Source organism: Salvelinus namaycush, chromosome 1, assembly GCF_016432855.1.
Source record: "Salvelinus namaycush isolate Seneca chromosome 1, SaNama_1.0, whole genome shotgun sequence".
NCBI lineage: Eukaryota > Metazoa > Chordata > Actinopteri > Salmoniformes > Salmonidae > Salvelinus > Salvelinus namaycush.
The window spans coordinates 70,990,065-71,003,057 of record NC_052307.1 but is presented as its reverse complement, the minus strand read 5'-3'; the positions used below and the strand labels follow the sequence as shown (position 1 = coordinate 71,003,057).

The 12,993-nt window shown below is 43.2% G+C and overlaps 1 long non-coding RNA gene across 1 annotated transcript; it reads right to left on the bottom strand.

Annotated features, from left to right (window-relative positions):
- Positions 1-6,199: 6,199 nt before the first annotated feature.
- On the bottom strand, positions 6,200-12,225 carry LOC120048170. The gene is made up of 3 exons (XR_005476985.1): positions 11,947-12,225; positions 7,109-7,174; positions 6,200-6,260 (listed from the first exon to the last, which is right to left on the bottom strand). It is a non-coding gene; the product is annotated as an uncharacterized LOC120048170 (long non-coding RNA).
- Between the last annotated feature and the right edge of the window lie 768 nt (positions 12,226-12,993).

Genomic DNA, 12,993 nt, shown 5'->3' with positions numbered 1-12,993 from the left:
GGTGCATGGAGACTGGAGGTGAGGTGGGGATCAGGCTCAGGGAGAACAGCAAAGCTCACATAAAAATTATTGAGAGACAGTTGAAAGGCATTTTGATTTATTAGCCATCATGGAAATGTTGGCAGGAGAACAGCCTCTGGTGGCGTTTCATCTACTCTCTCTTTGATATAACTAAACCCCCTGGGGACATTGGGACATTTCCTCACTATTTTGATCTGGGAATTTCACTTCCCTCCTGGCAAAAAAAGTAAATAAATACACACTCATCAAACTGAAGCTCTGTCAAATGTTTAATGGTTTAGCAACAGAGAAACATTTTGTATCAAGATGTTGGTGGGATCTGTGGCATTTAGCTATTTCATAAAGGGGTTGACATAACGATTGACATAGACAGAGGTCAGTGGAGGCTGCTGAGGGGAGGACGGCTCATTATAATGGCTGGAACGGAGCGAATGGAATGGCATCAAACACATGGAAACCATGTGTTTGATGTTGTTGATACCTTTCCACCCATTCCGCTCCAGCCATTACCAGTGCCCGTCCTCCCCAATTAAGGTGCTACCAACCTCCTGTGAGAGAGGGAGGGAAGGAGGAGTAGGGAGTCTAAGAAAATACAGTACACTCATAAAGAAGAAACTCAACCACTCCACCCTGAATAATAATAGTAGTAGTGACAACACAAACCTGCTGTGCTCATAAAAGACCCAGTGACAAAGACACTAGAGGATGTAATTAAAGTCTGTGAGTGCTGCTGCGACGTTCCCAAGTAATTTCACTGAGTCTTCCTCTCTCAGTACACATAGCTAGGTTACATAACTTTGTGCGGTGGATCACACACACACCTGGCACTCAGGTGAATGGGGGTTTCACAAGCACCTGCAAACACAGCCAGAAAATCTGTTAAGATGCCATGAAACAACCAGCCATAATGCAGGTCCAATCAAACATCAAGGAGTCATCCACTATGCCAATTATAAATGGGCGAGCATGGGCAATAAATAACACCTTTCTAAAATATATACAGTATATTATTCAGAGCTGCTCGTTAAGCAGAGATGCTCAAATGTTATAGACTATGGGAATAGACCGATGGCAATAGACCGATGGCAGTAGACCGATGGCAATAGACCAACCAAAGAACAAGCCTCCCAATGGGCACAGGGACAGGGAATTGTTCAACGTCTAGTTTGTCAACTTCACTTTGAGTTGTCAAATTCACCAGGTCTTTGGATTTAAGTTAAAAGTTGGGTGAAAAAAAGATGAAATTCCCTTACTTTGCTGACTTTTTTCAAATTCAATCAGTTTTCCACGATGATTCAACATCATCAGATAGATATTTTTTGGTTGAAATGACGTGGAAACAACATTGATTCCACCAGTGGGCTGTGGTCTTAGAAACATGTCAGAAGCTTCTATGTGAGTGACTGTAAACCTTTCATGTTGACTTTCATCTGAGATACATTTCCAGAATTCACGAGCACTTCCACTTCATCCTGATGTGGAGGCTATCTCAGGTTGCATTGAGATCAATGAAGCGTCACACAATATAGGAGATCTTTATCTGATATTTCTTGGAAACACACACACTTAAACACATTCTCTCCCCCTGAACATGCACCCTTCTTCCCTCTCTCTCTCTTTCCGTCTCTCTCTCCCACGCATGCACTCTCCTGCCCTCTGAGGTACGTGTAATGATGGATAGGTGATACAGTGGCGTAAGAAGCAGCTCCAAGATGCTCGCTCAAGACAGCACGTTCCTGGGTTGCAGGCAAGCTTTAAGCAGGCAATGGTGTGTGTGGGTTGGTATGTTTGTGAGTGTGTGTTTATGTGTGTGTGTGTGTCTGTGTGTGCGTGTGTGCATGCATGCGTGTGTGCATGCGTGCGTGTGTGTGTGCATGCGTGCGTGTGTGTGTGAGAGAGAGAGAGAGAGGGTGACAGAGAGAGAGGGCGACAGAGAGAGAGGTAGAGAGAGAGAGGTAGGGAAAAGGAGGTAGGGAGGGGCGTGTGGAGCACTTCTGAACCCAGTAAACACTATCTAAAGCTTGTCAGCCTCTTCCCTCTCTCTTCTCTCCTATCTGCTGGACATGAACATGAACTTGTAGCTTCACACAATTTCCTGTCCCTGAGATGAACCCAACCACCGTAGTAAGTTAGCCTCTTCAGTGAATGGGAGTCTCCCTGAGGTTGTTTAGTCAGTACTGACTTTGAAGCACTTGTAAATTGGAACACAGACCACACACATTCCAAGTCTGAGTAACTACATTGACAAAAGAGCATAACACAGACAAAATGGTGCATATCAGGAGCATTTCTGTACTATGTGTCAGGTATGATTTACAAGCCTGAAGGCATGAAACATCATTGAGTTTCTGCAGATGACAGTAAGAAACACTGACATAAGTCAAGGTACCATACGTTTAATGGGGATTGTGTTGCATTACATCCTGTAAAACCATATTAGGGCGATTCCATGCCAGCGGGAGCAGAAAATATTTTTGGTTCTTCTCAGATTGTTCTGGCAATTCTCACATAAAAACTTATTTGGGAGGAAGGATGTTTGAAATACTTTTTACATTTGTATCACAAACCATTTTTAGAAAATCATGATGAAAGTGGCCATTTCAGGCCCTTTTTAGACCTATACATGCCTCCTGTAAGACCCTATGATCTGTGAACTGTACAGTACATAATACATACAACATCTTGGTCTTGAGCTTAGAGGGCCTAAAATTGCCAATTTCATCATGATTTTCAAGAAAATGGTTTGTGATACAAATGCAGAAAGCATGTTTTACTTCCGTCCTCCCAAATAGTTACTGAGTATTGCCAAAACAATCTGAGATACCAAAAATATTTTGGGAATCGCCAATTACTACTACACCTGATGCTGTAATATTCAAAGTAGAAACAAATAACAAGAAGGCGGTATCAGCTGAAATACTGATCGCCTCTTGTATCCCTCCTCCTAACCTGGAAATCCACAAGTCCTGTATCACATCGGAATCGCTTGATTATTATTATCATCATAATCACTATAATTTAACTCACTTCCATCTCTTTTATGGGCTACCGTATACCACAGCTTAACATTAGTCACAGCTAAGCATTATTTTGTGGACTGTTCAATGGCAGTGTTAGTCATTGTCCTGGCTATTACTCATGCTAGAGGAATCATCATGTAATGTAGCATACCTGTCCATTTACTCACTCTCTCTCTCTCTCTCTTTCTCCCTCCCTGTATACACTAAACAAGCTGGTCCAAATGAAGTTAACAAGGGGAGAGATGGATATTGTCAGTTTCCCACCAATGCATGTGTTTCATCTTCTTATCTTTCTTCCTCCTGTCTCCTCTCCTTTCACCACTCTCCTCTCCCTTGACCACTCTCCTCTCCCTCCACCACTATCCTCTCCCTTGACCACTCTCCTCTCCCTCCACCACTCTCCTCTCCCTCCAACACTATCCTCTCCCTTGACCACTCTCCTCTCCCTCCAACACTATCCTCTCCCTCCACCACTCTCCTCTCCTCTCCCTCCAACACTATCCTCTCCCTCCACCACTCTCCTCTCCCTTGACCACTCTCCTCTCCCTCCACCACTCTCCTCTCCCTTGACCACTCTCCTCTCCCTCCAACACTATCCTCTCCCTCCAACACTCTCCTCTCCCTCCAACACTATCCTCTCCCTCCACCACTCTCCTCTCCCTTGACCACTCTCCTCTCCCTCCACCACTCTCCTCTCCCTTGACCACTCTCCTCTCCCTCCAACACTATCCTCTCCCTCCAACACTCTCCTCTCCTCTCCCTCCAAAACTATCCTCTCCCTCCACCACTCTCCTCTCCCTTGACCACTCTCCTCTCCCTCCAACACTATCCTCTCCCTTGACCACTCTCCTCTCCCTCCAACACTATCCTCTCCCTTGACCACTCTCCTCTCCCTCCACCACTCTCCTCTCCCTTGACCACTCTCCTCTCCCTCCACCACTATCCTCTCCCTTGACCACTCTGCTCTCCCTCCACCACTCTCCTCTCCTCTCCCTCCACCACTCTCCTTTCCCTCCACCACTCTCCCTCCACCACTCTCCTCTCCCTCCATCACTCTCCTTTCCCTCCACCACTCTCTTCTCCCTTGACCACTCTCCTCTCCTTCCATCCCTCTCCTCTCCCTCCACCACTCTTCTCTCCCTCTACCCATTTCTTCTCCCCCCACCACTCTTCTCTCCCTCCACCACTCTTTACTTTTACTCAAGTATGACAATTGGGTACTTTTTCCACAACTGCCCTAACTTGACTTCAGTCTTCGCCAATGAGAACCAAGAGGGGCCTAGCTTTGTCCTTCATGACTGGAAAAGGCCTCGATTCTAGGCCGTAGAAAATCCTACATCCATCTCATTAGATCAGAACAGGATGGATCAACAGTGATTCATATTATTGGTTTGCATCCTAAAAAAAGTATAACACACTTACATTATTTGTCTACCCATATGATGTGGATCATTGTCAGGTTATTAGACGTATATGCTTCAGTAACAACAGAACACCATGGTTGTAATAACACTTTAAACAGGTCATTTGTAAATGTGTAGAATGTGTTTGTTTTGGGTCCACACTGGTAAATGAGACAGTCACAGAGGATGTTCTTCTGAATAACTGGTCAGGGCAGAGCACTTATCATTCAGCTTCAGGCAACTTTGATGTAAGGCTTGATCACACCTGTAGTGACTACTTCTATCCGTCACACCCATTGTTGCTTATCCATTGCTCACTAGATATATCAATGTAATTACACCCAACACAATGTTGAAAAACAGAATGCTTCCCACTGCTAGATCACATAAGTAGACAAGAGTTGGATGTGATCCCAACGCTGCCACCAATGTAGCGGATGAGAGTGAAATCTGAGTGAAATCTCTGGGCAGAGGCAGTAGGCCTACAATGCTGGCATATGTCGTGTTACAATAGCCTACATGATTAACACGACCGTAATAATCATCATGAAACGGCCTTGGAAGTGCCATAAGTGTAAGCCAACATAATTCATTATTTTACATTAACCTGTTTAACTGCATTAATATGGGTTAATTGATCATAGTCCAGACTCGTTATAGTTGGAAATACCATGCAGTTGCACCAGGGGAATTTAAACCAAATAGATTTTTTTTGCAGGTCTTCTGTTTCCCCACATTTATTGATGAATTAATTTGCCATCATGAAAATGTATCCCCATTCCCCAATCAAATACCTTCATCAATACCACAAAAAAAACTTCAAAATCAGCTTTTTACTCCAATCTGGCAACCCTCATAAAATCTGACAAAAGCGAAAACAAGCAGAGAACACTGAGAACAGAGAGGGGTATGTCTGTGCATGCCACTCTGATATTTCCTGCCCTTATCTCCTGTACCATCTTGTCCTGCATGCAGGATTTAACACTACTACGTGCCTACGTACCATGCATGCCCCTCCTGTGGCTGGAGAGGGGGGGGGTAAAGGGAGAGAGAGAGAGAAGAAAGCAAAAACAAATGTCACAGTATCCCCAGGCAAGCTGAGGCTGAACAGTAGCACATGGGCATTTATTTTTTTGCAAGTGTTATAATTACAGCTGCTTTTATTTGGTAGGTGGCGGTTGGGAGCTGGCTGAGAATCAAATGGGAATAAACTGTTCACACCTGACAGACAAAGTAATAGGGCTGTTGGCAGATTGATTTGTAGCCCAGTTTGATGGGACACTGGAAGGCAACATCTGAGAACTGAGAGTCCAGGGGCTTTCTACTCCATCACAATAGATACCTAATCACATATCTATACTACAGTGTATTTAAAGGGGGTTTACTCTGCCCTGTAACCATTATAAAGGGGTACGCTCTGCCCTGCACCTATCATGTTCCTCCACACGGCCCACCCCTCAGTCAGTCGTTAACTAACTAAACATAACAACGATACTTACTTTTACTTTACATAATCAAACTACTGATTTGCTGCCATTCTTCAGCGGGTTGATACAGGGCCAGGACAGAGAACACTGGTTTGACTGAGTGTATTCATCTCCTCTCAGGAGCAGGAGGCCTGCAGGGGGTAAAGTGAGGGGATGGTGCCAAGCAGTTAGTTAGACAGACAAACATAACATTGCCTCCCTGTATATGTTACTGTATAAGCTACTGGAGGAGGAGGAGGTGGAGGTTGTTTTTCTGTTTGGGATGCTTGCCTTGTAGCCCCTGAGTCAGAGAGCTGAGGTGGGGTGGGTGGATGGGGAACACCAGGGCCCTGCGGGGACAGTTGTTTATTCAGGACAGGTAACACCCATGGGCATACACAAGCACACCAAAGCAGGGAGTCTATCTGTTTCTCACTTCCTGACTGTCACTCCCTCCCTCTCACACGCATACACATACATACATCAGCTACCATACATAAACACACACACACACACAAACACTCAGTAAAGGCAGGATATTGCTCCATCGCCATGTGTACCATTGGCCTTGTGGCATGGTACCCCCAGAGGTCGTGATCTGCGGTGCTGTGTCTCCTTAGTGGTTCCTTATCACAGCCAGCATCTTTAATCTCCTGCTGTGTGGGGCAGTAGAGGCTCACAGGCCACCGGATTATAGCTTCTCCTTCACACAGCACAGGCAGGACAGCGACTGCACTGCAGTCAACATCACTCTCTCTCACAATCTCTCTCTGTCTTTATCTCTCTCTTTGTCTCTCTCCCAATCATTTTTTCTCTCACACAATTATGCAAAAAAATAAATAAATCTGAGCATACACAGAAAGATATAAAGAAAGTGCCGACCCAATATGCACGTGATCAGTTGAGATCAGGAATATTGTCACAGAAACCCTTCCCAAGTAAACCACATGATTGTCCAGACCTGTGTAGCTTTGTAGTAATCACACACAGCATTAGCACCTATCAGGTCATCAAGCTTCTATTTTTCCTTTGCGTGTAATGAATCCAATGTGTCTGAGTCTTGGCATGCACAAACAATTAACTGATGGTGAACACAACTGATTAAAAGATAAAGCCTTAGCACACAATGACTTTCAGCACTACATATGGTGTGTAGTACCTGAGAGACCAGGCCTCCTCACGCAAAGAAGATATTTACCTTTTCAGTTAATTTCCCTCTTGCATCCTCACACACAGATCTCCCACATTGCACCTCCTACAAGGGCTAAATGTGGAAAAGAAAATGTGATGTCATGATGTGTGTGTGTCACAATTACATGGGTTACAATGGTAAATTGAAATGGAATTTAAGTTCAATGAATGCTAAAGCTGAACCTATAAACATATTGCGTGCAGTTATACCTTGTTTGTTCACAACAAGTTAAACAGAGTAAGCCGGGCGAAGGACCACAAACCACAGCGGTTATGAGAAAACTTTGGATCAGAAACATATGAAACCGAGAGGTGTGAGTGAGGGGCAAAATGAGTGTTGAATTTTACAAGCGGTAACCGGAAAGCAGTGAAAAACTATCACAAAACGTTTGTGTGAAGTTAGAAAAGAATCAGTAAAACAATAAACTCATATTACTGATGATAACAGTCAGGTCTATTGTCAGGACTCCTCCTATATCTAACGTTACTGCAATCTATAGCTGCTCACCCTGTGGTCACATCCTCAGAGCTGGTGTTGGGGGACCCATAGAGGAAAGCTGCAGCCCCAGCCACAGTATAACGGATGTCAGGGGTTCTGACACAATACACAATACTATTAAACCACATGCAATGACTCAGAAGACTGACTGCGTGATGATAGCCTTAATGATGGACTTAGTCACTTTGATACCGCTGACTCTTGCTATAGGAAATGTTCCATAGCACACATCATTACTGATTGATCCCTTTGACAAGTAGAGCTAGACCTAGTCTCTCGTGACTTATTTGGTTGTGGGTGCAGAGATGAATCTACAACAACATTGCGAGTCACCCAACAGTCATTGCAGTGATAACACACGTGTATGAGTGTGTAGGCTGCTCGCACACATCCACCCATTCAGTAGCCAGTGGTGTCAGACATCCTGTCTCAGTAGGGTGAAAGGTATTGTTATGCTTGAACCGGGTTCAGTCCATTACTCAACAGGGCCCTGGGGATAAGTCTTCTGTGCTGTCCAAGAAAAACACTGCATGGTGCAGATAGATGCCTGGCCACAACACCACATTCTCTCTTCCACACACCGTCCCACAGACTAACAGAATGCACACAAGATGAAACAACTCAGACAAGAGATTGTTTTGACCATCCTGTCTCTGTAGTATCACTCTTTTGGCAAAGCGAGAATGTTGAAATTATTCTAGGTAATTGAGTAAATTTTGTCAGAGACCTTGACAAATATTAACACTTAAAGTGTAGGCCTAATACTACAAATATTAGGCATATTGAGCATTTGTGCTTCTAACATTAGTTAATCTATTTGTTTATTAGAAATATCCCTTTTTTTTTGCTATTTATACAAAAAACACAATGAAACACAATTGAAGAATGTAGGGATATCTTTCTGTAGGCCTACTTCAATATCTTACGATGTTCTGGTCAATTTTTAATGTCAGTTTGTTTTATGGCCAAACACCGATTGAAATATGCATTATAATGCACTAGTTTCTATAGAAGAAATCCACATTTGAGTCTGGCCAATCTCTGCAAACTTTTCTATTTACACAACAGTAGCGTGCTTGCCAAAAAACGGTCGGTGACTGTTTTGATAAAAGGGGTGACCCGCGAGGTTGGCTGATGCCTCCCCTGCTCTCTCTGTACACAACCTCGCGACCCTTGGCACAGCCAGAGCAAACACAGTCTGCACGCAATGCCGGGTCTGTGGCACAATGATTAACCCGTAAATGTGCTGTCAACCCGCTCCGTAGCCTGCGAAGCCCGCTGAGAGAATTGGAGCGGGGCAGACGAGGTTAATTTGTTTCACGCATGGCTCGTTTTGCGTGTCAAGCATATCCATATCTTCTTTCACTATGTGGTTGTATGTCTGTCTTGTACACGCGTTTCATATTTTCAATTATTTATGATATGTCCTCTTATTTTTTCGCTCCCAGTTTGAGTCAGCGTAAAAAAAGCGCATGGCAGCTTCGTGCGTGACAGAAAGATGGATGACCGAGATATTTCCGCACGCAACTATTGTTTTTCCCGGTGAGTATTTTTAACTTTGGCTTGCTTATGGACAGAGAGAGACCGGGACTGTTCGTCCAGTTACTAATGTGGTGTTCACACCAATCCGTGAGGGGAAGGTGATACAATATGGGGACCGGACCCCTCCTCTCCCTGTTCCGAACCCCAGCATTCCTGTGTGTGCACTTCGAGCCGGTCGCGGGAGCGAGCGAGACAGAATGTTGCTCAATTACAGTTTGTGTATAGTGTAAGTGATTGCGTGTTGACTTACTCAAGCCAGAGGGGGTTTGTATGAGGTCACAGTCACACATTCATGAGTAGTGTCATGACCTAAATTCTTAGAAAAAAAGGTTCCAAAGGGGTTATTTGTAGATGGATAGGGTTCTTCCAAGAACCCTTTTTATCTGAAGAATGAACCCTTTTTGGGAGACAAGGGTTCTTTGTTAGGCAAAGACTTCAACCTAGAACAGTTTTCATCCTAAGAGCCGATTTTGGAAGAAAGGGTTCTTTGGAAAGCAAGAAGGGTTCTACATAGAACCCTTCTGAATCTGTATAAGCTATTTTATTGTATTTTTTCTATCTTTATTTAAAATTGTGCCTGAGCAATAATGTTTACCTCAGAGTTTAAACTTTAACATCAGGAGTTTGAGTAATCAGCTAAGTTTTAAAAGATAGCTGTGAGAATAGTTTTAACTGTATATGGGAATATTTATGCATGTACTGTATCTGGTATTCCCTTAATCATTTTACATATACAGTACTGACATAGTTGATATCTTTGCCATGATTTCTGGTTTTCAAATGAATATTTTCTGTGAATTTATTGAGCAGAAAGTAGGAGAATAGAAGGGAGTATGAGTGAACCAGCAATGTATAGTATGGTACACAGCAAATTGGCCAGTTTTACCTAGTGTTGATTTTTCAGTGTAACATTTGGAGTGGATTCAGGAGTTACATTCAACACTCAGTGGTGTAAAAGAACCCCGTGTTGGTATGAATAAACAGAGTTAAGTGTGATTATGTAATTTTTTATCTGTGAGGAGTAAAACACTCAAAACCACACCCATAATCATCATATTTCCCAGCATGCTGTATTGCAGGTTGATTTTTCAGAATTGTTTGTTTCAATGTCTATGTTTTGGCATGCACATTTATTGGTTGATTAATCTTATGCTACTGTGTTGATTAATAACATACATTTTCATGAACTAATCCAATCTGTTAGTATTTCTACTTATTGCACCCGTTACTGAGATGGTTGTCCTAGTTTAACGAGAGTGACTTACAGTAGTAGTAAGTGCATACATTTTTTGTACTTTTTTTTTTTTTTTTTTGTATTGGTCCCCAGGGGAATTGAACCCACAACTCTTGCGTTGCAAGTGCCATGCTCTACCAACTCAGCCACACGGCTGATTTTACACTGATCAATGCATCACTCCCTGCACTTAAAAAGACTACACATTCTTCCTTCTTAGGGTTTGGGCTATCTTCAAGTCAAAAGAAAAGACGGAGGCAAACCCTCTCAGATGATCGTCCCTAAAACCTAAAACATCTGCATAGTAGGAGATGTCGTTAGCTTTTTCAGGGTAACAAGTACGGACGTCGTCGGACGGGGCCACAGTGTCTCCCGACCCCTCCTGTCTCAGCCTCCAGTATTTATGGTGCAGTAGTTTATGTGTCGGGGGGCTAGGGTCAGTCTGTTATATCTGGAGTATTTCTCCTGTCTTATCCAGTGTCCTGTGTGAATTTAAGTATGCTCTCTCTAATTCTTTCTTTCTCTCTCTCTCGGAGGACCTGAGCCCTAGGACCATGCCTCAGGACTACCTGGCCTGATGACTCCTTACTGTCCCCAGTCCACCTAGCCGTGCTGCTGCTCCAGTTTCAACTGTTCTGCCTGCGGCTATGGAACCCTGACCTGTTCACCGGACGTGCTACCTGTCCCAGACCTGCTGTTTTCAACTCTCTAGAGACAGCAGGAGCGGTAGAGATACTCTGAATGATCGGGTATGAAAAGCCAACTGACATTTGCTCCCGAGGTGCTGACCCGTTGCACCCGCGACAACCACTGTGATGATTATTATTTGACCCTGCTGGTCATCTATGAACATTTGAACATCTTGGCCATGTTCTGTTATAATCTCCACCCGGCACAGCCAGAAGAGGACTGGCCACCCCTCATAGCCTGGTTCCTCTCTAGGTTTCTTCCTAGGTTCTGGCCTTTCTAGGGAGTTTTTCCTAGCCACCGTGCTTCTACACCTGCATTGCTTGCTGTTTGGGGTTTTAGGCTGGGTTTCTGTACAGCACTTTGAGATATCAGCTGATGTAAGGGCTTTATAAATAAATTTGAAGTACTGCCCTAATGGTTAACATTACTCAATAGAATTGGTAATAACAAGTGGTAATAACACAGTAATAACATGGTAATAAAACACAGTAATAACATAGTATAAACAGTAATAACATGTTAATAAATAAGTGTTGTGTGCTTTGGCATTGCGTGTATGAACAATGGTGATATTGTCGCTCTCTCCTGACTCTGTTCATGCATGTTTTATTTTCCTGAGAGTTCAAAGAAGACACTTCCAATCCTCTGGTAGCACAGACTGTTCTGTCTGTTCTGTCAGACTAGAATAAAAGACAGAGATGAGTGCACCAATCTGACCTGTCACCTGAGTGGTTAATTGCTCTAACTACCAGTCTGTGTACAGGGGTTAGTTGACCTCCTCAATAACAAACTCCTGCCCTCATGCACACACAACAACACGCCCTCACACAGATGCAAACCCACTCACGAAAAATTCCCTCACACTCTCACACACACATACCTGGTTTGAAGGTGTGTGACAGGTGTTTGGTTGTTGCGTGCCAAAGGACTGAAGACTTCAGCTGCCTTTACAGTCATTACTCAGAAAGGGAGATTCTTCAAGGGAATTTCAATTTGCTGTGGGCTAAACAGTGTTTTGGTTATGATGTGGGCTCTGTAAATGGACATCATGGATGTATGTGTGTGACCCTAACATGACTAAATAACAGACTACGTGAACATTTCTTATTGATATTTGTCACGTTATTGTCCTCAATGGCTGCCCTATAGACTTGGAATCACTGGCCACTTTAATAATAGAACACTAGTCACTTTAATAATGTTTAAATAATGTTTAAATACTGCTTTACTCATCTCATATGTACAGGATATACTGTATTATATTCTACTGTATTTTAGTCAATGCCACTCCGACATTGCTTGATCGAATATTTATATATTTCTTAATTCCATTATTTTACTTTTATTGTTGTGAATTGTTAGATACTACTGCACTGTTGGAGCTAGGAACACAAGCATCTCGCTACAACCGCAATAACATAAATATGTGTATGTGACCAAAAAAAATTGATTTGAATTTAATTCCATGTATTTGCAACTGTGATTGTTAGATAACCGAACCTGCGTTGCAACGAGAGGTCATACAAACTGTTGGAGGTCATTGAGCAAGTCACTAATGATGAGCAGGGAGTGGCGTGTTAGACCATAACCATATGAACAGAGAAGCCTATTTCAAACGAGTGTGATCCTGATGTTTACGTTGAATGCTGGACCTGTATGGAATAATGTCCGTCCCATGGCCTCTCACGCTATCGTCTCCCTCTCCTCTCACAAAGCTGTGCGTAATGCTTAGTGTGATTATATACTTTATGTTTATGCTTAATAAATCAGCCTTGGACTGTGTCATGCTGTACCAGTGAACAATCTCAATTGGAGAACTTTACTTTGTTTTTAAGCAGCTCTTTGAAATGTCATAAAATGGTTTCCAAGTTCATACGCGAAGGTACCTGCCATGGTTGACATTACCGTGACTATGCAAGTCAATTGG